This window comes from Carassius auratus, chromosome 44 (assembly GCF_003368295.1).
Source record: "Carassius auratus strain Wakin chromosome 44, ASM336829v1, whole genome shotgun sequence".
In the NCBI taxonomy this organism is placed as follows: Eukaryota; Metazoa; Chordata; class Actinopteri; order Cypriniformes; family Cyprinidae; genus Carassius; species Carassius auratus.
This window is the reverse complement of record NC_039286.1, coordinates 11,632,827-11,660,678: the sequence shown is the minus strand read 5'-3', so window position 1 is coordinate 11,660,678 and position 27,852 is coordinate 11,632,827. Positions and strand designations below refer to the sequence as shown.

The window sequence follows — 27,852 nt, the reverse complement described above, 5'->3', positions numbered from 1 at the left end:
ACACACACACACACACCTTCAGCTCTGTGTAGCTCCAGTGTCAGTTGTTCTCTTGCTCTCTCCTCCTCACAACACAACACACACCACACACACACACACACCTTCAGCTCTGTGTAGCCCAGTGTCAGTTGCTTCTCTTGCTCTCTCCTCCTCACACACACACACACAACCTTCAGCTCTGTTGTAGCTCCAGTGTCAGTTGTTCTCTTGCTTCTCCTTTCCTCACACACACACACACACACACGCACACACACACCTTCAGCTCTGATGTAGCTCCAGTGTCAGTTGTTCTCTTGCTCTCTCCCTCCTCACACACACACACAACACACACACACAACACCTTCAGTTCTGTGTAGCTCCAGTGTCAGTTGTTCTTTGCTCTCTCCTCCTCACACACACACACACACACACACACACACACCTTCAGCTCTGTGTAGCTTCCAGTGTCAGTTGTTCTCTTGCTCTCTCCTCCTCACACACACACACACACACACACAACACACACCTTCAGCTCTGTGTTAGCCCAGTGTCAGTTGTTCTCTTGCCTCTTCCTCCTCACACACACACACACACACACACACACACCTTCAGCTGTGTGTAGCTCCAGTGTCAGTAGTTTCTCTGCTCTCTCCTCCTCACACAGTCGCTCCTGGAGCTCGTTCTGTCTGCGCTGCAGCTCCTCCATCTCCTCGTTCTGTCTGAACTTCTCTCTCATCAGCTCCGTCTCGTGACCTGTGCATGCTCCAGCTGAAACAGAGCGGTCAGGACGGTCAAAACCAGCTTCTGCATCATCTAAACCTCACTCACAAGAAACACTGGTTTATTATCAGCGTCTGAGACCCAGTCAGAGAGATTCTGGAGCATCAATACAGTCTGATTCTGTCCTGATATTCCTCAGACTCATGATGAGAGTAATGCTTTCTTAAATTATTTCAAAGAATTGCTAAAAACATGTCATAATAAATGCTTAGGTAATACATTTTTAACGGTTTTATTTTATTTGTATTTATTTAAATGGTATCATTTTTTATGATGTTATTAATTGTTAGTATGGTTCAATTGATTTTTTGGGTTTTTATCGTAAAAATATTTATTTTAATTTTGCTTTTTTATGATTTATTAATTTTGTGTTTTATTTGGATTGTTTTTAATTTAAAGTAATTTATTTAATTTTAACTGTTTTAATTATTTTAGTTTTTATTTTAAAATATTCAGTCTAATTCGAGTCTTTTCATGATTTTAAAATCATTTATATATTTAAATTTTACAGTTATGAAATTTATTTTAAAAATTTAGGATCACTAAGTTTTTTTTGTTTTTTAAGAAATTAATACTTTATTCAAGGCTGCATTAAAGATTCTACAGAAAGATTTCTATTTCAAACAAAAGCCTGTCCTTCTGAACTTTCTATTCATCTGTGAATCCTGAAAATCACAGTTTTCACAGAAGTTTTCAGTTTTCAACACTGATAATAATCAGAAGTGTTTCTCGAGCAGTAAATCATCATATTTTCATGATTTCTGAAGATCATGTGACACTGAAGACTGGAGGAATGATGCTGAAAATACAGCGGAGCATCACAGAAATAAATTACACTTTAACAGAGATCCACACAGAAAACAGCTGTTTTAAACAGTAAAAATATTTCTAAATTTTTCATAATTTTTAATCAAATAAAAACAACTTTCAGAGACTCTTTCAGATTCATTCTGACCTCAACCCTTTGAACACTAGTACACATACAATCAGAAAGCCACATTAAAGTCAACAAGCTCCTATTTCTGTTCGATCTCCTTCATGTGGTGAACTAATGAACAGCTCTTGTGACACGACAGCGCGCCTGATCTCGTAAAACCAGAGTCTGAGCACAAAACACACACAAAACACACCCAGGAATCTCATTACAGCGATGTCTAAAGCTCTTATCTCACTCCACGCACACGGAGAGCTGTAAACCCCTGTCTGAGCGCACCAAAGGTCACATCTTACGGTGTATGGCGGCGTGGGCAGGGAGATCTTGGACACCACTTTGAGCAGGTGGCTGTTGTCCGGGCGGTTGACGTGAGAGATGTGCGTCTGCACCACCACAGAGTTCTTCTCGTGCAGCAGGTGGCTCAGAGGAAAGGGTCGAGGCAGCGGGATGCGAGACTCCACCTCGTACACATCCATGTCCTGACTCTCCAGCCAGCTGTCGCGCAGCACGGCCGAGTTCCAGTACGTCCGGTACGAGTCCATGTCGGCTTCTTCCAGACTCGTCTCAACCGTCTCAGGAGTAAGTGACTCCGAGTGAACATCCCAGAGCTGAGCGAGCGTCTCTATGGAAGTGTCTCGGCGGAGGTAAACACACACAGATCTCACGTGGTGTGACGGGAAGAACCGCCTTCATGTGCCCGAGCGAGTCCCAGACGGAGCAGATCTGAAGCACTCTCCGTTCACTTTCACTCCGGCTGGAAACTCATTAACAATTCCATGCTTCCGTGGCAACAGTCCTCTGGGAAAACACAGGGCGAGAGAGACTCCCTCTGCACCTCTCTCTCTCTCTCTCTCTCTCTCTTATTCCCTCTGTGCCTCGTTCTCCCTCGCTTACTCTCTGTGTGTCTCTCTCTCTCTCTCTCTGTCTCTGTCTCTCCCTCTCTCTCTCTCTCCCTCTCTCTGTGTCTCTTTCTCTCCCTCTCTCTCTCTCTCTCTCGCTCTCTGTGTGTGTGTCTCTCTCTCTCTCTGAGCCGGAGCACTTCCTGGTTTGTGGACATATGTGGGATACGTCAACAGTAAAGGCAGAGTCATGAAGCATTTAAATCATGCAGGTGATTTAACACACACACACACACCCTGTCCGAGCCTGTCCGACTAGATTCCTGCTCTATAACTGAGAACTAAATGATTAAAGCCTCATAACGCATTCAGAATCTCTACACATAACTTAATATTTACACTTGTCTACTTTTTTTCACAACTACAAAAAATGGGAAATTCTTTGAAATCGAACGAGACCAAAAAAAAAAAAAAAATTATGTAAAATACATATATATTTTATTCAATACTGACGAGAAATCTGATTTGGATACGTTACTGTATGAAATTTGTAAGAAGATATAATCTGGGAATTATCAGTATTAACCTCAATGGAGTGAATGGGCTTTGACTCTATGATTGCTGGAAAACTGAAAGTGTGTATGAAACCTTCATATTTACGGAGTCGTTCACATGTCGCGCCTAAAAACGCGTGGAAAACGCTAGATGCTTTTATTTAAAAATGGCAATCCATAAACAGCTACGATCAGCAGATCCTTCATCTTAGCTGAGCTTTCAGTGTTGTTACGGGAACGCATGAAGCTGATTGGTTGGTTCTTGTCACATGACCCGTGATGCACTTGCCGCATTCTGAAAAGTTGAGATGTAACACTACTTATTAAGTATTTTCGACACCTAATGGTTCTCGATATATACCCAAATAAAAAACACAGACACGAAACACGTTATATCTCTGAAGAAATAACTAAAAAATCTAAATAAAGTAAATGAGGTGTATTTTAAGAGTCTTAAAGCATCTGCGAAGTTTCATTCCCGTACTAAAAACCATGCATTGTTTAGAAATGATTTTAATGTGTCTCTTCCACATCTAAACAGACCTGAACGCTTTATGAGGGTTAAAGACCATGAAGACGATTAATAATCAGGAATGTGCCTTCAGAGTAATTATTTTCTCTTCAAAGCCTCCCTGATAACAACATTATTGATTAACCTCACAAACCTGGACACAAATCTTCATTCCTGAACAAGCCCTCACACGATTAAATGATCACAAGTGAAAGCAAAAGACATTTATAACGTCACAAAAGATTTCCATTTCAAACAAGTGCTGTTCTTTTTCAACTGGAGATCACTGGTAAATCCCTCGTTCTGCGCGATCAAAACCTGATTTTAGAGTTGATTTGTCTGGTTTAACCGTGGTGTTTTATGCTTTTACAGCAGCGTGGCTCTGATTACATGAGACACACACGTCTATTATGTTTCAGCCAATTTCACTCGCTCCATCAAAGCCTCAACACGTGCACATTTCCTCATATTTCAAGTCAAGCAGGATTTGATCCGATATAATCTTCAAATCTGTATCTTAAAATATCAATATAGATAGAAGGCAGCCAAGATATTTGTGCCATGTCAGCTACAACAGCCATATTTGTGGTGAGAAACATGTAAAAATAGAAAATAGATAAATAAATAAAAAGTTTATTTTTAAAAGTTAAGTCCAATAGAAGTTATTCATAAAAAGTGTGTGTGAAAAACTGAATTTTTTTTATTTATTTAATAATTTTTTTTTTAAGTCTAACAGAAGTTTTTCATAAGACATGTGAAAAAAGAAAAAAAATTATTGAAAATATGAATAAATAAATAAATTAATTGTTTATATTTGAAAGTCTAACAGAAGGTATTAATAATGAGATACGTGAAAAATAGAAAAATATATGTATTTTTTAAAGTCCAAAAGAAGTTACTCATAACAAGAAACGTGTGAAAAAGCAGAAAGAAAAAAATTATATATATATGAATAGTTTATTATTATTTTTTTTAAGTCTAACAGAAGTTTTTATCTAAAGACACGTGAATTTTTTTTTTTTTAAATAGTACAAAATGTTAATAAATAAATAGTAAATCTTTTGAGAGTCCAACAGAAGTTAAAACGGCTGAATTCATAACAAGAACCATGAAAAATAAAAAAAAATAATAATACAAAAAAAAATCAATAAGATTAAAAACATAAAAAGTTTATTTTGGAGATTCCAACACGAGTCAAATCAGCTGCAGCTGAGATAAGAAATGTGAAAAATAGAAAAATAAATAAACTTATTTTTTTATAAAAGTACTTTTTGACCAAAAACAATTAATTGCGTCGCACTCTCGTATCAACCAAGAAGTACAAGAAACCATCAAGAGATCACAGAGATGACAGATAATATTAGTTCATGTGTGCAGTCAGGATCTGAAGAGAGTTTGGCTTCACTGCACAAGCCCACAACCTACACCTGAGCACTGGGGGCGGGGCTACACTGCTGCCACGGCGACCCAAGCCGTATGCAAATCAGCTGGAGCAAACATGTGTCTGTGAGCCTCACGAGAGACTTCATCAGATATCAGCACGAGCCAGTCATCATGGGCTTCAGACGGATTCTGATGTTTCCGGAAGAGTCTTTTTTTTTTTTTTTTTAATGCAGTAAAAATTCACAATATTTTTACTATTTAAATCAGCTGTTTTCTGTGTGAATCTCTGTTAAAGTGTAATTTATTTCTGTGATGCACAGCTGTATTTTCAGCATCATTACTCCTAAAAAAGTTTTCCCAGAATTATCTGCGTTGCATTTCAAATTTAGTTTGAATTTGATGTTTTTTCTTTGAAATAACTATGTTTCTTCTTATCTGTAATGTTTATTAGGGTTGTATGTTACATATAATGTTGTTAAATTAAAGTTTATTGTATATTTAAGTGTAATGAGTCTCCCCGTGATGGTGATTAGTGTTTGTGTGAATGACTGTGCACCTTCTGTGTATCTTTTTATTTAAAAGCTGCTTGAGATGGGCTTTGATTCATCACACAGTGTATTACAAAGATAAAAGACAGATGTATTTTGTCTGCTTGTGCTTGCCGTACCTGAGTGCTGGTCTCAGTGATGGTGATGAGCATCTTCTCCACGGCGCTCTGCAGACGAGTGCTGATGCTCATCACAAACTCCTCCCTCTCCAGCAGGAGCTCCGCCTCCTGTAGCTGTAGCTCCGCCCCCTTGAACTTCAGCGACACCTCCAGCCCGTCGTCCATCCCTCTCTCTGCTGAAAACATGCTGAGGTCATTGACAGAAGACATTCAGCCTTTAAATGTGTTTCCTTACTAACAAGCGTAAACACAGTCAGACGTGTGATGTTTCTGAAAATAAGGACAGAGATGTAACAGATTCATTCTTAATGAGCTACAGATTACTGGAGGAAATCACAAAGGCACAAAGGAGACATGAGTCAGATGGTGTCACACAACAAGGACTGGTTTCGTTTCAGGGTCTTTTGTGTGTTTGGGGTGTTGAGTTACAGGAGTGTCTATAGATTTCACATCAGGAGCATCATAGACATTATGGTTATTATATCATACTAAAACTACAGACAAAAAAACATTAAATAGCTACTAAAAAGAACAAAGACACACACCCAAATTACTAAAACATTAACTGAAATTAAAAATGATAATACATATTATTTATAAATAATAATCAGTAAATGATAAAATAAAATGGATTCAAATTGTTAATAAAACTATAAAAGTATACTTAAATGACATAATAAAACTTTAAACTAAAATTAAATCCAATAATAATTATTATTATTTCTAAATAATAAAATATAATTAATATCTTGATACTATAACAGAAATACTAAAACTTACTAAAATTAAAATAAATAATTCACTGGTTAAAAAAGATTAATAAAATTTCTAAAAGCATCTTAATGATGCTAAAATAACACTAAAAGACACAACATAATTATTAAAACTTTAAATAAAATTAAATAATATTTATAAACAAATATATTTTTTTATATTAATGCAAACTTTAATAGTATCTCAATTATACTAAAAACACACACCTAAATTACTAAAAATATTAACTCAAATTACAAATTACAATAAATATTACAATAAATATTATTTATAGATAGTAAAATATTAAAAATATAAAAATATATAAAATCAATACTTTAGTAAAAACTATAAAAGTATCTCAATGATACTAAAATAACACTAAAAACACTGAAATAAATAAAAATAAATACTATTAGGAAAACCAACTCCAGACACTTTATACCCCAGTAACGATGTACACTGTCACACCGCCCATCCCTCTTTCACAATATTGATAAAACTATGATAATAATAACTGAGTGACACTAGAATAACACGGTTTGGGGAACACACCCATACGCAGGTCACATGACCGCACCTCCACTCTACACAAAACAGCTCTATGCAAAGATAATGAGTCAACAGAAAAGGACAAACGAGACGGACAGGATCTGATGTGGCTTCACTGTCGTCTGTTATTAACTCCTCGCTGTGACTGTAATAACAGACGCTTCTAGATCATCTCTCAAACACCACTGTAGCTGTAGGTGTGTGTGTGTGTGTGTGTGTGTGTGTCTGACCTCCAGCAGGCCCCTGGGACACATGACGGCCGATGGTCTCCTCCGCCGCAGCCGTGGTCTTCAGCACATCGAGCAGAGCCTGACGCAGAACATCCCTGAGACAGAGAGAGAGAAACACTACTGACTCACTGACTGAGGAGAGGAACTCATGCAGACACACACATGTGTGACATAAATAAATACAACTACATTAAAATAACTACTTTTAAAATTGTAAAATTTTAATAAATATCAAATCAGAATAAAAATTGCTGAATATTATTAAATCATAAAAACGTTAAAAAAAACGACTTTTAAAATAAAAACTAATTAAAATAAAACTTATTAAAAATAATTGATTGAATTGTAACAATAAAATAAATTTTTAAAATAAAAACACAATTCATTTTAAAAAGTAAAAATTAAAATGTTAAATTCAAATAAATTGTAAAATTCAAATAAATTGTAAAATAAATTAACTAAATCAGAAAAATGTAAAATAAAAGTAAATAAAATTTTGTAAAATAAATAAATCAGCACACAATTTACTATCTTTTTAAAAACTGTATTAACCCTCTGGAGTCTAAGGGTATTTTTGGGGCCTTGAGAAGTTTTGTCATGCCCTGACATTTGTGCTTTTTTCTGTTTCTTATAAATATCTAAATGGGTAAAGTCTAATATCACTGTAATCAGCACAAACTGGGCTATAATAATATGTGAAATGCATGCATGTACATGATTGTATTTTTGAGAAAAAAAATGTTATGCATGGTTAGTGAAAAACTAAAAATGTTAAATCACTTGAATAAGGGAATAAAACACATACATAAAATTGGTTGCCGGAAAAGTTGAGAACTGGAGCTTGTAGCCTAGAATTTTTCTTTCTGAATGATGTGAAAATCATCTTGTTTACTCACTCACAGAAAACAATATATTGATTTAAATTTTCTAAGACACTTTTTGTTGGTAAAAGTCATATGCGAGTAGGCGTCAACTATCATGAATATCATTGTGATTTACACCTGAGAAGACAAAGGCCTGCATAATGAGCTGCATAATGAGCCTCTCATTCAACTGTGCCACAGTGAGGGAGGACTTACAAGAAAGAGAACAAAATAAAAGTATATAATTTTATGTTTGTAGTTTATTAAGAATATATTTAATTATCCCACAACATAATTTAATATCCACTTGGGGGAGCAGTTAAACAGTTTATTAGGAACAATCAAAGCTGACTTTCAAATTTTTTGGCATCCTTTCTCTAGTCACACAATCCTTCAGAAATCCTTTTAACAATCTTATTTTCTACCAAATAAACCCCATTTATTATCATCATCATTATTATTATTATTATTAATGTTGAAAAGAGCTGATAATATTTTTCAGGTTTTTTTAGGGGGAATAAATCGAAAGAACTGCATTGTTTTTACATTTGTTAGAGTTATCTCTATTTGTCACATTTATATTATTTACATCAAGCTTTTGAATGGTATAGTATTGTATATTGTTATTGAAACTTCATAATGTTTCACTTGATTATACATTTAGTCAGGAATTATAGTTTGGAAAAAGTATTTGGAAAAAGTCTAACTAGTAAAATGTTTACACTTTATGTGAAAACTCGTACAAATAAATAAAGAGAGACTTACTCATGTTTATGATCTCTGCTGAATAAAGTGCTTCATTCTTTTTTCTGAGGAAATCCATTTCTCAAATCCTCAACCACATCACATCTTTTTGGGGTGAATTATGTCTTAGTCCTCTCATCGCGAAGCAAACAGTAAAATAAAATAAAAACTTGAAGAATAGTCTGGCTGCTTTTTCTTCTGTGTGGGCGTATTCAAGCCGCGCGCTTCAGTTTGAATCTGAATAGCGAGTTCAGCGCGGGGGCGTGGTCACATTAAATATAATGAGCGGAGATATGAAAAATAGACATCGCGTTGTTTTCATATGGATTACTTTATCTCAGAATATTTGTTTTCGGCAGCACTTGTTTAGTTTAAAAGTAGACATTCCAGGCTTTCTATAGATATCTCTCTCATGTCTCTTCGTTGAGTATTCACGGAGTTACAGTTCATTTTAATGAAATGTTTGTACATGACGATCAGCGGAGATAAAGACTGTAGACAGCGCACCTTGTTTGTTATCTTTATTTTATAAGTGCACAAAGGTTTTTTGTTATTATGTCTGTATCCAAAAAAAACTAGACCCTTTACAGATTCGATTGATGTATTGCTCTTATCTGTACGATTAAAACTGAGAGTGTAATTTAAGTTCTTTTCGGGGTTATCAGGTGAAAATGACTCAAAACGCATATATGCGTTAATCGACTCGAAAGGGTTAAATCATAACATGTACAATTTAAATAAGTATTTATAAAATAAAAACAAAAATAAAACACTTCGTAAAAGTATATGTAAAATCAAAATAAAAAAAATACAAAATTAAAACAACAGTTGCAAAGTATTTTTAAATTATAAAATTAAAATAATCTTAAAATAAAACAAAAATAAAAAATAAATTATAAAATAAAAATGTCAAAGTAAATACATATTGGTAAAATTAAAAAGAAATTGACATTCAACATCCTAACAATAAATTAAATAAAAATGTCAAATTAAAATAAAAAATGTCTAAATAACAAATTAAAATATTACGGAATTCAATCATAATAGTGTCAAATTACAAATAAAACTCTTATTAAAAGTTACATAAATATGCAGAATTAAAATAAACACATAAAATCTATCTATCGGTCTATTGACTTGTTTGTGGCGAAACGCATCATTAATTATTCATGAGCTCTAATTACTCCTCACCTCTCAGTGATGATGTCATCAGACGAGAGCTCTGGGTCCTGTGCGTGTGGCTGTGAGGTCACGGCTCTTCCCTGACCTCTGACCTTCGTCTCATCCTCCGCTCTCGTCTGGAGCTTATGAACAGGCAGGAGAGAAACGGCAGACAAGAAGCCGGTCATTTCATCACAGTCTGTTGTGTTTGTCAAACTGAGCTCCAGAGCACACACACACACACACACACACACACACAAACTGAGCTCAACATGAGAAGCTGCTATAGCAACAGCTGCACCTGACATCATCCGTTTCTAAGGAGACGAGCTCCTCCTTGTGGCACAGAGGAGGAAGTACAGGCGGAGCAGACGTGAGTTTAATTACTCATTTATCAAGATGAGCTAATGTTTATATATGTATTACACTTTATATATTCACTATTCATTTATATAATTATTTATTATTAATTTCCACAACAGATCTCTTGAGACACTGAGAAACCATGGATCAGCTCATAAGGGAGGAGCCTGTTGCCAGGGAAACGGTGATGTTTACACTACCTGCTGGGTCTGTGTGCCGCAGCTTTGCATTCTGGGAAGGCGGAGTTCATCTCTGCATCTCTCAGTCTCGTCTTCTCTCTCGTTCACCTGCTGCAGCTCCAGATCCCTCTGGTTCAAACACACACAGATGGGAAATCACACACACACACACACACACACACACACAGAGAGAGAGAGAGAGTGAGAGAGAGGACAACTTTTATCAAAATGTAACAACTTTCACTTTTAGTGAACTTAGCCAGCATTAAGTTACAGCACTGACTCATTTGAAGACCACAGCAGTAGTCCAAAAATAAAATATGACATTTAAAAATAAAAACACTCAAAATAAAACAAACTAATAATTAAATGATAAACATTTAAATTAAATAAAAAAAGGTTTAATTAAAATAATAAAAATTAAAAAATACAATTATTTTCTTTTTTAAATAAAAATAAAACACTAATAATTAATGAAATAATAAAATTTACATTACAAAATAAAATGTACTACAGTTCATAATAATGTCAAAATAAAATATATAATTTTAAAATTATTATGAATTTTTTTACAAAAACACCCATTAAAAGTTAATCATAAAATATAAAATTAAAATAAATAACTTTAAAATAACAATTATTTAAAAAAACAAATATAATTAAACCATTGAAAATTATAAATGATTTAAAAATTACAGCAAAGTAAAACTTATTTAAAAATTATAAAATATTACATTTAAATAATAACTGTAAATATAATAATAATAATAATATGAATAATAATAATAATAAAGAATTAAATCTTAAAAATGTAAAATGAACAATTAAAAAAAGTCAAAATAAAAATATTAAAAATGTAGTATAAGTATTTAAATAAAAGTAAATTTGTCGTTAAATTATAGAAATATTAGTTTAAAATCTCAGGGGGCAAGTTAATGGTTTAGCTAGAATGGATTCGGTCCTGACCTAAACAATTACTAACTAGCTGCTTGACTGCTAATTAACATTCATAAACAAACAAACATAGTTTATATTTAGTATAGAATTACTTAGTATAATGTTTATATATATATATATATATATATATATATATATATATATATATATATATATATATATATATATATATTTTAATATTTTATTTATTTAAATTTTATTTATTTATTTATTTTAATACATACATCAGGTTAAACTAAATGAAAATGCGAAATGTTGCCTCGGAAACTAGCTTAAATAAAATGAGTATAATATTTATATTAGTATAAATTTAGTATATAATTATTGAAATAGTATAATATTTCATTATGTTACATATTATTATTATTTAAGTTAATGTTTTGTTTTTATCAAGTCATTTTCTAAGTATTACCTGAAGTTACTATAATAACTATATTTTATATAATATTTATTATAGAATAATAAATAAGTTATTTCTACTGTATATTATAATGCTTTGACACGCTGACGATTCATTCATTTAATCTTTTCAAGCACCAAGTGAATCTGACAGGAGTTTTTTTATCAGTTAAATAACATTCCCATCTCATCAAAAAACACTGGGGCTAAAGAGCAGTGAGTGTGTGTGTGTGTGTGTGTGTGTGTGCATGTGTGTGTATGTGCATGTGTGTGTGTGTGTGTGTGTGTGTGTGTGAGAGAGAGAGTGTGTGTGTTCATGCAGTAAATGTGAGCTGAAGGGCTTCAATGCTGCAAAATTACACTCGTCCTACAGATCATCCAAACACACACACACACACACACACACACACACACACACTCGGTTCATCTTCTAGGTCGAGCTGCAGAATGAATCTGAGACTCCTGTGAGCTCGTATATTTCACTTATGAACCAATTCTAAACCTTAATAATAATTAAAATGAACTAAATCCATAATAAGTGCTGAACTGGTGAAGCACCCAGCGTGGAGGAATCAGACACACGTGATCTCACCTTCATCAGTCGATCCTCCTCATCCTCGCTGGTGTCCGTCTGTGTGCAGATGCTCGTCTCTCGGCTCTGTCTGCTGATCCGAGCCTCTTCTGTCTGCTGGGCGAACTCAACCGACATCTGCACGATCACCTGACACAAACAAACATACACCATATATTCATGAAGATAGATTCACGACGACACAGATTCATGAAGACAGATTCACTAAGACCGATAGATTTATAAAGACAGATAGATTCACGAAGACACAGATTCATGAAGACAGATTCATGAAGACAGAGATTCATGAACACAGATAGATTGACGAAGACAGATTCACGAAGATCGATAGATTCACAAAGACAGATTCACGAAGACAGATTCACGAAGACAGATTCACGAAGACAGATTGATTCGTGAAGACAGATTGATTCGTGAAGACAGATTGATTCGTGAAGACAGACAGATTCGTGAAGACAGACAGATTCGTGAAGACAGACAGATTCGTGAAGACAGAGATTCGTGAAGACAGATAGATTCGTGAAGACATACTGATTCGTGAAGACAGACAGATTCGTGAAGACAGACAGATTCGTGAAGACAGACAGATTCGTGAAGACAGATTCGTGAAGACAGAGATTCGTGAAGACAGAGATTCGTGAAGACAGAGATTCGTGAAGACAAATTCATGAACACAGATAGATTCACGAAGACACAGATTCATGAACACTGATAGATTCACGAAGACAGATACACGAAGACAGATAGACTCGTGTAGACAGACAGATTCGTGAAGACAGATAGATTCATGAAGACACAGATTCATGAAGACAGATTCATGAACACTGATAGATTCACGAAGACAGATAGACTCGTGAAGACAGATAGACTCGTGAAGACAGATTCGTGAAGACAGATAGATTCACGAAGACACAGATTCACGAAGACAAAGATTCACAAAGACACAGACAGATTCACGAAGACACAGACAGATTCACGAAGACACAGACAGATTCACGAAGACACAGACAGATTCACGAAGACAGATAGATTCATGAAGACAGATTCGTGAAGACAGATTCGTGAAGACAGATTCGTGAAGACAGAGATTCATGAAGACAGAGATTCGTGAAGACAGAGATTCGTGAAGACAGAGATTCGTGAAGACAAATTCATGAACACAGATAGATTCACGAAGACACAGATTCATGAACACTGATAGATTCACGAAGACAGATACACGAAGACAGATACACGAAGACAGATACACGAAGACAGATAGACTCGTGAAGACAGACAGATTCGTGAAGACAGATAGATTCATGAAGACACAGATTCATGAAGACAGATTCATGAACACTGATAGATTCACGAAGACAGATAGACTCGTGAAGACAGATAGACTCGTGAAGACAGATAGACTCGTGAAGACAGATAGATTCACGAAGACACAGATTCACGAAGACAAAGATTCACAAAGACACAGACAGATTCACGAAGACACAGACAGATTCACGAAGACAGATAGATTCACGAAGACAGATAGATTCATGAAGACAGATTCGTGAAGACAGATTCGTGAAGACAGATTCGTGAAGACAGAGATTCGTGAAGACAGAGATTCGTGAAGACAGATTCATGAACACAGATAGATTCACGAAGACACAGATTCATGAACACTGATAGATTCACGAAGACAGATACACGAAGACAGATACACGAAGACAGATACACGAAGACAGATAGACTCGTGAAGACAGACAGATTCATGAAGACCGATAGATTCACGAAGACACAGATTAATGAAGACACAGATTCATGAACACTGATAGATTCGTGAAGACAGATAGACTCGTGAAGACAGACAGACTCGTGAAGACAGACAGACTCGTGAAGACAGATTCGTGAAGACAGATAGATTCACGAAGACACAGATTCACAAAGACACAGATAGATTCAGGAAGACAGATAGATTCACGAAGACAGATAGATTCGTGAAGACAGATAGATTCACGAAGACAGATTCACGAAGACAGATTCATGAAGACAGATTCATGAAGACAGATTCGTGAAGACAGATTCGTGAAGACACTGATTCATGAAGACAGATAGATTCATGAAGACACTGATTCATGAAGACACTGATTCATGAAGACAAATAGATTCATGAAGACACTGATTCATGAAGACACTGATTCATGAAGACACTGATTCATGAAGACACTGATTCATGAAGACAATAACGATAATCAATGCTTTGCTTCACGTCTGGCGGTTCTTTGCCTTTATGTCATGCATTTTAATGGAGGCAAACTGTTTAATATCCCTTTATCTTTTATCTTTTAGTGATGTCTTATAAATCTGTCATAAAAAACAAACTGGAGTTGAAACATAAATATAAAATCGAATTGTTGATATAGGGACTGATTTATGTGCAATTTATTACGATTTTGGTTTCAGTTTGCCATAAATATAAAATGATATATAACTAATACTAATGTTGGTGTATCATCAGCTAAGAATAGGCAATTCCTCATAAAACTACCGTTAAAACACAGGTTTACTCACTAAATAAAAAACAAAACAAAAAAAAACGATTTTAACTTTTTTTCTAAAATGTGAAAACATCCATTTAAAGGTGCATCACCAGCTGATAAATAAATACATTACTTTTGGTTTCAGTTTTTGTCTAAATATTATTACAGATTAATTTCAGTGCATCACCAGATGAGAATAAGAAACAACATTCTTTATAAAACTACCATAGAAACTTTATGCTGGTTCTCTAAAATAAAAAAACTAAATAAAATATTTTGGTTTGGGTGCTTCTGTAAAAAATCTATTTTGTTGCATCATTAGTTGTTGCTTATTCTCAGCTGGTGATGCAAAAGCTCACACAGTTTTTCCATCTATAATGAAGCAAGCGTGTGATATAAAAGCATCATACAGTGTTAAAGTCTCATAAAGCACCTTGGCGATCTCCTCCTCCAAGCGTCTGAGATGGGTTTCCTCCGGAGGAGACGTGTCCCTCAGTGTCTCTCTCTCGGACGAAGCTCTCCGCTCGGCCTGCAGATCCTGCTCCAGATCTACAGAGACTCGCTCCTCGTCCTCCTCCTGAGACAGAACCAGCAGCGAGAGGAAGAGACGAGCGTGTGTAAGTGTGTGTGTGTGTGTGTGTGTGTGAAAGAGCTCTTTCTCGTGGACAGAGACACACGTGCGTCACACACACTGAAGTCAGTCCCTGGGCTTCTCTCTGAATCTCATTCAGTCGCTCAAACAGGATCCAGACTCAGATTCAGAAGCTCTTTTGTAGCGCATCGCTCTGTTTCTCTGTATATTCACACATCCCTCTATTCATATCCTTCTATGCTTCTCTTCTTCTCTTTCTATCACTCTGTTTTTGTCGTCTTTCTTCGTTTCTTCATTTATTTTATCTGTCATGACTTTAATTTAAATATTAAACTGATGTTTAACAAAAAAAAAACTGTTTGGTAAATACACTTTATAATTCACAGCGAGGGTTTTTTTGTTCAAATATTAATAATACATAATAAAAAAAAGATATTTATAACTTAACTTATAAGTATATATAATATAAAATCTATAATATAATTTATATTTAACAAGATAATCACAATTTAATTTAGACAGAAATGTATCTTTTTAGAAGAAAAAACAATGAATTAATAAATTTTATAATTTACAGTGAAAATATATCGATAACTATAAATATAATTATAGAGTAAAACACTAACACTTTTATTGTGAGAGCTAAAATATATAAATATAATATAAATATAGATTTTAAAACTATATCAAATTTACAAGTCTTAGTTTCACTGCAACTAGAAGTAGAAATTATACATTTTAGAGGTAAAAAGTATGGATTATCTCATTATTTAATGCAAAACCTTAGAATTAGTTTAAGTGTAAGATATAAATGGCCTTATTTATGGAGAAATAGTATATTAAACATGGTAAAACTGGACTGTACTAAAATAATAATGCAGATATAATTCACATAGTGACCAAAGGATGTCCTGTAATGCACAGAGCATTCAGACTGTGTTTCTAACTGTACTTTACCAAGCATTTAACACAGTGTCCAGTGTAAGAGTGTGTGTGTGTGTGTGTGTGTGTGTGTGTGTGTGTGTGCAGCACACAGAGATGGAGACGTTCACTCATGCATAATGTAGGGCAGCTCTGAGCCGCAGGCTTAATACACACAGCAGCGCTACGAAAGCACAAGACAAATCACAAGACCTGAGGGAGAAACAGTGAGGTGAGACTGACCTGAAGACGATCACAGCGCTCGTCTCTCGTCTGCAGCGGACAGACGCTCGGCATGCTGGGAAAACACAAACACAAACACAGAGCGAGAGAGTCACCAAAGCACAAACAATGACCTCATGAAATTGTCATGAACCTATTTCATAGTCCATGCAAAACCAACCGCATTTTGAAAAACATCAGAATCTTTTAAGAAGTTTTTAAGAAGACAAGAATATATATATATATTTTTTTTATTATTATTATTAATATTTTTTTCAATGTTATTTCAGTTATCGTTTAAAACTTTGCAACATTTAAATCCACAAGCTTTCAACATTATTTCAGCAGAATACTGTAAAAAACACTTTCAGTTTTATTTATTTTTATTCATTATGCGGCCACTTTTACTTAATATAATGTAGAAACGTAAATCTTCAGTAAAGCTGATTTGCAACAATTAACATCGTTAAAAGTGCTATACAAATAAAATTATACTGAACTGAATTCCATCCATTCAATCCTTCAGACAGATTTCTGAAGATCATGTGACACTGAAGACTGGAGGAATGATGAAAATACAGCGGAGCATCACAGAAATAAATTATACTTAACACAGATTCACACAGAGAACAGATATTTTAAATAGTAAAAATATTATAAAATTTTTACAGCATTTTCTTTCTTTTTTCAGCACGTGTTTGAGTGTGTGGTGATGTTAGACTGGAGTCACCTGAAGACCTGGCCGGCTCCTGTGAGCTCCTGGAGTCTGCTCTGCAGCAGGAGGATCTCGGCGCTGAAGCGCTCCTGCATCTCCTCCATCTGCTGCTGATAGTAGCTCTTCAGAAGCTCGATCTCCTGCCGCTGTCTCTCCTCCAGACGCACCGAACACTCCTCGAACTCTGCCTTCAGCTCTGTAAGAAACACAAACACAACACGTGAGGAGATCCTGTCCCCGATTACAGCAGCGCCGAAACCCTCCATTCTGATAATAATCAGAAATCACGATATATATCGGTCATCATATCGTAATCGGCCGATAAATGTTAATTTTTTTGTTATCGGAAATGTACATTTTTCTGTTTTCTGTATACTGGAGGGTAACAATTTTTTTTAGGCTATGATGCTCTATGAAATTGTTGCGAAGCAAATTGTATTTATTATAATATAATTATATATCGGTTATCGGCTTTCATATTTAATGAATTATCGGTTATCGGTATCGGTCAAATTTTTTTAATAATGATGCATCCCTATCAGAAATATTTCTTGAGCAGTAAATCATTGTATTTTCATGATTTCTGAAGATCATGTGACACTGAAGACTGGAGGAATGATGCTGAAAATACAGCGGAGCATCACAGAAATAAATTATACTTAACACAGATTCACACAGAAAAACAATATTTTACTTCATAATATTATTTCACAATATTACTGTTTTTCCTGTATTTCTGACTAAATAAATGTAGGCTTGATAAGCAAAACAGAATTATATAAAAACATTAAGAATCTTACTGTTTAAAAACTTTTGAGTGGTAGCGTGTGTATATATGTATATATATATATATATATATATATATATATATATATATATATATATATATATATATATATATATATATACATATATACATATATACATATATACATATATATATATATATATATATATATATATATATATATATATACATACATTTATATAGAGTGAATATTTATGTTTACCTGCATCTCTTTCAACCATAAATCAACATCAACTATTTACCTTTTTAAAAAAATAATATATTAGCTCAAAGGTGCACATTTTAGGTTACCTGAGAAAACTTTTTTTTATGTTTTATGCTTAGTGCTGTCTTGGCAAGAAATTATATACAATTCTATAAAAAAAAAAAAAAAATCAGAACGGTTCAATTCTTTGTAATAATATAATATAATATAATATAATATAATATAATATAATATAATATAATATAATATAATATAATATAAAACAGATATTGCTCATGAATTCCCTTTTTGTGGTCAATTCAGGTTTATAATATAATATAATATTAGAAACAGACTGAAGCATTTAAGCGAATAGAATAGAACAGAATAGAAATAGAAACTGAAGCATTTAAACTGAGATCTGCCAGCTAAATATTATCAAATAACGTGAACATGTGAATTCTTATATAGTTATGGGAGTAGATTAAGAGTTTGCACACTACTGTGAGTGACTGTAATATCTGGGAGTTTGTTAGTGTTCTGTGCCCATAATCCTCTATTTACAGCACTTAATCAAGCCACTCTTCTTTAAGCATTATGGGGTTTTCTTTCACATGTCACTGCGTTTGATTTGGATCTCGTGTTGAGCGCTTTCATCCTCCATCCTCTTTCTGTGCCACCTGTAAACCGCATTCACTGATTATAACTCTGTAGCGAGCCGTCTGACAGTGTCTCTCTCTTTCATGTAGAGGGATCTCTTAATAATGCATGTGAACCGCCCACCGACCTGCGGCTCCCTGCTGCTGCTCGTGTGTGTCCTGCGTCTGCGTCTGCGCTGACAGACTCTCTCTGAGCATCTGCAGCTGAGCGGCGTGGATCTGAGACAGACTGATGCGCTGAGCCTCCAGCTGCAGACGACACTCATCCTGCAGACACACACACACACACATCCATCCGTCTGTCATTAAACAAGAACCTTCTGAAGATAACATACAGCAGAGACAAATCCCACAAAAACACCCCACAAAAGATTCGCAGCTGATTATTTAAGGATAAAGGATCAGAGAGATGATGGAAAATGTCTGGGTCATATTTCCAGTTCCAAAAAATCAATAATTATAACAATAATAAATAAAACAGAAAATAGGGATGTAAAGATTAACCGTGAGCCGGTTAATGTGTAACGATTCAAATCGGTTGAGATGCTGAACAAATCAGGATTCAGTCAGGGGAAGAGTTTATATGAATGTGTCTGAGGGGAAACCTGTGATATCAGAGGGTCTCACATAAACTACTTTGAAGATGTTTTTCTTACCTTTCTGGACATGGACAGTATACCGTACACACAGCTTCAATGGAGGGACTGAGAGCTCTCGGACTAAATCTAAAATATCTTAAACTGTGTTCCAAAGATAAACGGAGGTCTCACGGGTTTACAACGACATGAGGGTGAGTTATTAATGACATAATTTAGATTTTTGGGCGAACTAACCCTTTAAGCTCTACCTGCTGCGGTGTTCACAAGTGCTTTGTTTACAGCGGTAACCAAGGAAACGCTTCAAGCTCTACCTGCTGCGGTGTTCACAAGTGCTTTGTTTACAGCGGTAACCAAGGAAACGTTTCAAGCTCTACCTGCTGCGGTGTTCACAAGTGCTTTGTTTACAGTGGTAACCAAGGAAACGTTTCAAGCTCTACCTGCTGCGGTGTTCACAAGTGCTTTGTTTACAGCGGTAACCAAGGAAACGCTTCAAGCTCTACCTGCTGCGGTGTTCACAAGTGCTTTGTTTACAGCGGTAACCAAGGAAACGCTTCAAGCTCTACCTGCTGCGGTGTTCACAAGTGCTTTGTTTACAGCGGTAACCAAGGAAACGTTTCAAGCTCTACCTGCTGCGGTGTTCACAAGTGCTTTGTTTACAGTGGTAACCAAGGAAACGTTTCAAGCTCTACCTGCTGCGGTGTTCACAAGTGCTTTGTTTACAGCGGTAACCAAGGAAACGCTTTAAGCTCCACCTTCTGCTGTGTTCACAAGTGCTTTGTTTACAGTGGTAACCAAGGAAACGCTTTAAGCTCCACCTTCTGCTGTTCACAAGTGCTTTGTTTACAGCAGTAACCAAGGAAACGCTTTAAGCTCCACCTTCTGCTGTGTTCACAAGTGCTTTGTTTACAGTGGTAACCAAGGAAACGTTTCAAGCTCTACCTGCTGCGGTGTTCACAAGTGCTTTGTTTACAGCCGTAACCAAGGAAATGTTTGTATGTACATTGTATTCTAGAAAGCAAGGTTAACTAACTGTCACATTTCCTCTGAACTCTCAGCTGATTAACCCAATCCTGGCTTACTCTGAGAATAAGTTGCTTACACACCCTGAGATTTACCTCCGATTTTGGAAGTGAAAGCTGAGTTTATCCACTAATCCGTAAGTCACATAACCAGCTTTCTGGAAAACTCCTGTTTGGTACCACTTAATATTCACACATTCAAATCAGGGCTATTATACGAATCTAAAACTGTTTATTATAATAAAACACATATGGTTTATAATACTAATCTAAAACAAAAACTAGAAAGGTTAATTCAGTTATTTATACTAATGTAATTATTTAGTTTATATTAACTAATCTAATCTTTATAATACTAATCTAAAGCTTAAATCATAAAAATATATGTATTCAGTTATTTTACTGAACTAAAATCATACAAATGTATTTATTTAGTTTACTACACTAAACTAAAAACCATAAAATATTACTTTATTATATTAATTATAAAAATTATAAATCTTCTGAGTTTAATACTAGAATGTTGTTTTAGTTTATTATACAAAAAAAACTAAAACCATAAAAAATGTATTTAGTTTATTATTATTTTATTATTATACATATCTAAACCAATAACAACTAATAATAATACTAATAAAAACATTTATTATGCTAATCTGAAACTAAAGAAAATCTTTAAAAAAAAAAAAACACACAACAAAATTACTAAAACTAACCAGAATTAAAATGAACACTAAAGATAAAAATGACTAACGTTGATAAAAAAATATAACAGCATCTTACTGATACTAAAATAACATTGAGGTTTCAGGCTGGACGTCTTGTGAGTCTTTATCTGAAACAAACATCTCTCTCTCTCACACACACACACTCAAACTCACACACACTCAAACTCACACACACACACTTCAGCACATCATAAGATTGTGAGGCTCTTTTCTATGAGACACAAAGAGCAGAGGGTCCGGCTCGGTCCTGATTGATGTGTTAACAGGCACAAACCAAGCATTTGAATGACCATCACAGAAAAATGGAGATCGAGAAGCAATTACAGAGAAAAATCTGCTGCACAGGAAACACCGCCAATGGTTTAATAGCAGGTTTCTGATAAATCACACAGCGACACTAATACTAGAAAGCAAATGCACCTAATAGCACCTAAACCGCAGCAGACTCACACACAGTTTTAAACTGTACAAATTATTATTTTTTAGTTCAATGTTTTCTTTGGTAATATTTGTGAACTTTACTAGCTGAGCAGAAATGGTCTCCAAGTAAATCCTACACCTGTTTTAGTTTCTCCTAAACTGTTGAGCTGCATCTTTAAGCTGAAGACGGATACGTACATGCTCAGAGCCATCCATTTCCTGCGGCTGCTTCATGAGCGAGGCTCTGACGACGTCTCCATCGGCCGGAGTGTCTCTCGTCTCCACCTGAGGATCACAGACAGCATCCGAGCGATCTTCAAACACACACTAAACCACAGATGCATGATCACGCTGACCACATTTACATATCAACAGCTGCTCAGTGCTCCGAAACTTCACCTGCTCTGAAAAACAACACTGGAAATCATCTCAAATCAGCCCATTTAACTGAGAATTAAGCATCAGAGAGACGGAGGGAAATGGGCTGAAAAAAAATCTAAATTAAAAAAATGTTTTATTTTATTTATTTCGTTATTTATTTATACTTTTTTACTATTTATAATAATATTATTTATTTTCATAAAAGCAATTAAGCCTATTTTTTAGGACTATTAAGATTTGTTTCTATGTGACATTTTCATGAGGATTACATTTTTTTATTATAATTTCTGAAACACAAAATACTCTAAAATAAAAAATACTCTCCCTCTCTCATAACAGTAATGTGAAACTAATTAGATCAGAATTTCATTATCAAATTTTTTTAATTATTTCTACATTTTGGTAATATTTGTACTTTTGTTATATATATATATATATATATATATATATATATATATATATATATATATATATATATATATATATATATTTAAACTGCTGAATTAAATGTTTAAAAAAAAAGAAAGAAAAATAAATTATATTAAATTAAATACAATTAATAAAACTTGAATTAAATAAAAGTAATAAAACGAATTCAATTAAATAAAATAACAATTAAATTAAATTAAATTAAATAAATAAAATAATCCAGATTATGAGAATGGGGGGGGGGGGTGATTTGTTAAAGATGTTTGTAAATAATATAAAAATGCACAAAAAAAAATACATTTATGGGCTTCAAATGTAAAAATGATTTCCTTTACACACACACACATAAATATACATATATTGTTCTCTGTCTGCGCTCAAATGCAGTTTTCTCCTGCAGTGCTGCATGGATTGATCCTCTGAGAAAGCATCTGCATCACATCAAGCACAGCTGGTGCATTTTCAACGCAGTGGAAACACAGGCCAACTGTTGCATCTCGAGTTCAAGAGTCGACATAAAGAAATGCAGATTCGTCACACATTAGCATCGGCTCTTACCTGCTGCGGGAGTCGGTCGGGCGATGCAAGCTGATCCTCATGCGCTGCTGCTGCTGCGGTGTGTGTGGGGGTGTGTGAGTGTGTGCTCGCTGGAGAACTCGCAGGCGTCTCTCTCTCTCTCCCCTCCTGCGGCTGAGGCTGCTCCTCGTTTTGCAAAGCATCCAGTTCCTCCGACAAAGACCTGATGTGCGTGTGATGCGTCTCGGCGGAGCACAGCCCACCAGCAACACTGCAGTCTCCGTCTCTCTTCAGCATCTCCAGCTCCGCTTCCATCAGCCAGAGACGCTCGGCTGAGCTCTTCTTCTCATCCTCACTCACCTCCAGCTTCTCCATCAGCTCTGAAGAGTGCTTTCCAATCAGTGTCCTCTTGAGCTCGTGTTCAAGACGTTTCGTGTCCGTCTCAATCAGCGAGAGACGCTCGGCTGAGCTCTTCTTCTCGGTCTCCGGCGTCTTCCCGTCCACCTCCTCTCGTCTCGTTTGCAGATCACGGAGTTTGGTCTCGTATTGCATGGCTTCTCTGATCAAAGCGCTGCTCGAGCTGTAGCTTAGCGTTCACGAGACACGTGTACTCGTCCTTCAGCTCCTGGTAGTTCACCTCGAAGTTCTTCTCAGCGAAGGAGAAGGTGTTTCTCTGCTTCTCGATCTCGTCCTGAAGCTCGTTCAGTCGCGCACACATCTGTTCGTTGGCGGAGGAAAGGCGGGCGATGTCCTGGAGCAGCGTGAGTCTCTCTGAAGCTAGCGCCGCTCTCTCGCTCTCCACCGAACGCAGCTGGTCCAGAGCCTCACGGTGTCTCGTGTCCATCTCGTCGCGCAGGTTCTCCGCGTTAAGCTGGTTTTCCCGTGTGAGGTCGTCTCGGAGTCGTGAGAGCTCCTCCTCGTGGCTGAACAAGAGCTGTGTTCTCAAGTGATCCAGCTCGGACTCCAGCGACTCGGCCATGCGGTCTAGCACCGCATCTTTCTCCCGCTCTAGCATCTCTAGTTTGATCTTATAGTTGGTGATTTCTGATTCGTGCTTGGCTTCTAGTTCGCCGTTGGCTTTGTGCGCTAAATCTAGCTGCGCCCGCAGGTCGCTAACAGCGTGTTGTATTTCCTCTGGGGTGTGTATTTCTGCTCTTTGCAGCTCGTCGCGCAAACGCTCCAACTCTTGCGCCTGACTGAGTTTATCTGTTCTCGTCTGCGCTAGCTCTTGCTCTGCCTTTTCTCGCAACACTAGCGTCTCCTGTAGCTTCTGCTGGAGCTCGACGAGCTTCACGTTTAGCACGTTGACGTCTCCGGCGCTCTGGAACAGCTGAGCTTTACACCTCTCCAGCTCTGACTGATGCTGCTGGACCATCTTCTCCGTTTCTGAGCAGTGCTGCGCTTGGACTCGCTCCAGCTCTGTGGTGTGTTGCGTGCGAAGCTCCCGCTTCATCTCCACGATCTGCTGACCGTACATCTCGTCCAGTTCGTCTCTCAGCGTCTCCATCCGGCGTCTCCAGTCGTCCTCGAGTCTCTCTGATTGGCAGCGCTGCTGGAGCTCCTCCACGCTCTTCATCAGCTGCAGGATTTCTCCGGACGACATGCGCTCTTTCTGTCTGGACGCGGACAGCTCTTTTTCACAGGCGTCTAGTTCTTGGGTTTTCGCTGACAGATGTTTGTTGACTTCCTCCACTTGTTGTTTGGAAGACAGAAGCTGATTGTTAAGCTGTGTTATCAGACGCTGATGTTCATTGTTCAGTAGATCCTTCTCACGTAAACTCTGTGAAAATGACTCTTCAGTTTGTGTGCGGACCTTATGATGGAGAAAAAAACATTTTTTTTTTTTAGTTTAAAGTAGTTGTATTTGATCTAGAGCGGTCTGGTTATTATCTAATCAATAACATGATGTGTCATTTAATCAAATCTAATTAATACCGCGATAATTTTGGCTTAGAATTCACTCGCAAAAGCTCATTTGAAGCAATATTGTGTTAAATGAGAAAAGCATTGAACAAAAAAAGTAGTTTTAGAATAAATATTTTGATAAATAATGATGACCAATGAGCATTAATGTGAAATTATATGAAAGTAAAACCTCCAGTGGGTAGCAGCGAGTCACTGTTTTACTGTGTGAGTCATTGAATCATTCATTCAACCGATTCGTTCAAAAGGCTAATCCGTTAAGAAACTAATCATGAGAAGATGTGTCCCAAATCGTGTACTTATGCACTATTCTGTGACATTTTGTTGTATAGTGTTGTGTGTTCACACTGAGAATTCCAAAAAGAAGAAGTGCACTGAACTGAATAAACAAAGTGTGAAATGTTGAACTGCTGCAGCTTTATTAACTTAGTGAAGGGGGGGGGGGGTATCAAACTCTGTTTATGAAGGACAAAATAACTTTATATAAATCATACACTACATAGTTACGTACACAGTGCTTTAGAACACAGTGAATAAGTGTACAGTGCGTCATTTAGGGACGCAGCTATAGTCTTTATGAACGAGTCACTGAATTACTGACTCACTTGATTCGTTCTAAAACTTGGATACGTTTAGTAAACAAAACAGCTGTGGTTTGAATGGCACTATTTTTTATGTTTTTGAAACTGTTATTATTGTTATACATATAATGGCTATAGTTAATAGTAATTGCTAAAGTTATTGCTATTTTTATAGTTCGTTATCGCTAGCTGAGTTGCCACTAGCACCATGAGTTATCATTATAGTTTGATTATCATTATAGCTATAATATTTTTTGCTATTTTATAGTTCTCAGTAGTTAATGTTGTAGTTAACTATATATTATAGTTATCTTTAGCACTATGGTTATCATTATAGTTGCTGTTATACATATCATCGTATAAATAATAGTTATTTTTAGTTTTTTTTCTGAAACTGAGCAAAAAGACAATATGAGTGTAAAATGATACACAATATGAGATCCTTGTTTATTAAACTGCATAAAAATACAATCATATTTGCAATCCTGCAGATATTGATGAGAAATTCATAAAAGGAAATTTTTTGCCCTCATTTCTTGAATTTCAGGGGCCTATAACGGCATTCTAGTGTTCATTTTGTCAGCTAATTTTAATTAGTCTTAGTCCTGTGTAAAATAGAAACTTTTAGTTTTTATCATATTTATTCAACAAGTTTTAGTCGACTAACAGCATTTCAGTAGCATTTGCGGGCCTAAATAAACACTTGATATACACTCGTCCTGTCTACGTTTTGAACTTCTTTCTTGGTTGCTTTAATAAGCATTTGCCATATACATGAACAATACTATTTTTTTGGCCTGATTTGAGCAAAGCTTATGACTGGAAACAGCTGCCTAGGGCTGAACTCACCCTCTCTGCTTCACTCAGACTCTCCTGAAGCTGCGCGATCAATAACAGCTGCTCCTGCGTCTTCTCCTGGTGACCTCTGACCTGTGCGTCCCTCTCGTCCAGCTGTTGCTGGTACAGCGTGATCTGTTGACGGGCCTGGAGGAGATCTGCGGCGGTGGAGCTGATGTTGGAGCTACGCAGTATCTCACCGGCCTGCAGCTGAGGGAAGATTGAAAGCGCTGTATCAGAGAAACTAACAAACAAGCACGAGTTAAAAGTTTTCTTTTAATACGAATGTATCAGTCTGCCTTCACACTATATGTGGGTGGATGTTTTTTATGCTAATCCATGTGGAATCCACGTTATCAGTAAAGATACTAGCAAAGATACTAACTTACATCGTTATCTTGTCTTGTTAATACAGTGTTCGCTAACACTATCGCTATAATTATAGTTATCATTATACTCGCTATTTTATTGCTATAATTGGAGTTATACGTATAGTTATCGCTATTTTTACAGTTGTCATTATAGTTATCGTTATATTTATAATCTCTATAATTATAGTTATCGCTATCATTTTGGCTATTTTACTTTACACTATAGTTATCATTTGATAGTTACAGTTAACATTATAGATATCATTAGAGTAATTGCTATAGTTATCGTTAACATCATATCTATCATGATAGTTATCGTTATACTCGCTATTTTATTGCTATAATTGGAGTTATCCGTATAGTTATCGCTATTTTTACAGTTGTCAGTTATCGTTATACTTATAATCTCTAGAATTATAGTTATCACTATGTTTTTGTTTATTTTTAGTTATCATTATAGTTAATCACTCTATAGTTATTGTTATGCTTACAATCTCTAGAATTATAGTTATCACTAAGTTTTTGCTATTTTTATAGTTAGTACTTAACGTTATAGTTATCATTAGTTAGTTACAGTTAGCATTATTGTTATCATTAGAGTAATTGCTATAGTTATCGTTATAGTTATCGTTAGCATCATATCTATGAATATAGTTTTCGGTAGCGCTATAGCAATCATAATAGTTGCCGTTATACATTTCTATATAGTTATTTTTAGGGGTTATAGTTATCATTGCTATAGCTATCATTTTCATCATCATATTTTTATATATATCACTAATTAACGTTATAGTTTTCATTATAGTTATAACTAGAGTAATTGCTATAGTTATCATTATAGCTATAGTTATCATAGTTATCGTTAGCATCATATCTATCATTATAGTCCTCGTTATCGCTATAGCAATCATTAATATCGTTAGCCTTTTAGTTATCATTATTGTTATACTTATCATGGCTAAAGTTAAAGCTATTTTTATAATTTTCATAA

The 27,852-nt window shown here is 35.6% G+C and overlaps 1 pseudogene; it reads right to left on the bottom strand.

Annotated features, from left to right (window-relative positions):
* Nucleotides 1–605: 605 nt before the first annotated feature.
* Nucleotides 606–27,852, bottom strand: part of LOC113062492 (A-kinase anchor protein 9-like) — a 49,589-nt pseudogene continuing 22,342 nt past the window's right edge.